Raw genomic sequence first — 1,717 nt, 5'->3', positions numbered from 1 at the left:
GTGGGTCGAGACCCACAGGTTGAGAACCACTGATCTAAGGGATAAAATTCATTGCCTACAGAAGCTGCCTGGGGTATATCAGGTCAAAAGCAGAAAAAGCAGACCCTGGAAGTCTAATGAAACTCTAGTGTATGAAAGCATTTAGTTAGATCAATAATGTTAGCACATCTGAAGGGAGGTGTGTATGTATGTGGATAATTCAGCAGAAGGACCATAAAAGGAGAACGTGGAGGGTTCCTGCTGCAAATGCCATCACTGACCAGGGAAGTAGGCCCCTCTGCCAGCCCTCCTGTTTTTTTTTTTTTTTTTCTTTTTGGAGATAGAGCTTCAAGCTGTCACTCTTGGGTAGAGTGCTGTGGCATCACAGCTCACAGCAACCTCCAGCTCCTGGGGTCAAGCAAGTCTCCTGCCTCTGCCTCCCAAGTAGCTGGGAATTCAGGCAGCTGCCACAATGCCTGGCTACTTTTTGGTTGCAACCATCATTGTTGTTTGGCAGGCCTGGGTTGGATTCGAGCCCACCAGCTCAGGTGTATGTGGCTGGCACCTTAGCTGCTTGAGCCACAGGCGCTGAGCCGCCCTCCTGTTCTTGAATTGCAGACTGTCACACTCAGTGATGCTGGCCAGTGACATCATCTCATTCTCATGCCCCTAATTCTGTGCTTATATGCATATAATACCTTTTTGATAATAATTCAGCTCCATAGGGAATCCTAAGTGGAGAGAGTGTGCTAAACAGAGGCCAGGAGATTAGGGTCTGCTGGGCATTTATATTTGTTACGTGACTCCTGGTTTGTATTTCATTTCTGAATTTGGCTGGTGACCTCCCTTAGTTGCACTGTTAAGAGGGAGTTTCTGGGCAATAGATCACAGAGACCCTGACAGAAGCAACTCCATATCCCCTTCCCTCACCTCTGCCTTTGTCCACGGTACTGCAGTTTCCACAGTTGGCTCCAGACTCCTGAAGAGGCAGAGATAGAATCCAAGGACAAGTGTCCTTCATGCCTCCCAATGTGACATTATGACTGGATTCTGTGCTCTGGGAGCTGTTTTATGTCACAAATCCTGGGCCCTTCTATGTCTGAGTTGACTATTTATCCACTGCAATGCCATAGTAATGCTTTTTTCTGAGAAAAGCAGACAATTTTCCCCAGTCTCAGAGAGTTTGCTCAAAGGAGGCAGAAAATGTCCCTGTAGAACTACAGACCCAGTACGTTAGAGGAAACCTCCAGCCTTAAGTTCTCCTGTTAAAGATGAGGAAACTGAAGTTCAGAGGGGACCACAGCAAGGACAGATCCCGTGGTTCCTCACCTTGTCTCCAGGGCTCGTTCCCTTGTCACTGGGATTATATTCTTGCCCCTCCATTTGTGCCAGACCAGTTTCACTAAGGAGTAGAGAACTAAGAGGTCTTGGTCATCTTCACTTTCCCTAAGACACTCATGAAAAGTAGAGGCGTCACCTTTTTCTCTAAGAGATCTGCCCCACCCTTATGGGGGGCAGTGGGGTGAAGTCCCAGAGCTCCACGCATTGCATCTGTGACAATTACACTATTGCTGGTTGGAGAAGATTGGGTAGGAGAAACTGGGCACAGTTTGAAGCTATCCTCATACAAATATCAGAGGAGATTAACTGTGACAATCAGAAGTATTTGGGAAAATGAAATCTGTTTTCAAGATATTACTACTATGGACTGGAGAATCTAAGACTTGGAAAGAACGCT

This window comes from Otolemur garnettii, unplaced genomic scaffold (assembly GCF_000181295.1).
Source record: "Otolemur garnettii isolate 467f Iridium unplaced genomic scaffold, OtoGar3 scaffold00172, whole genome shotgun sequence".
In the NCBI taxonomy this organism is placed as follows: Eukaryota; Metazoa; Chordata; class Mammalia; order Primates; family Galagidae; genus Otolemur; species Otolemur garnettii.
Note: the sequence above shows the minus strand (reverse complement) of the source record.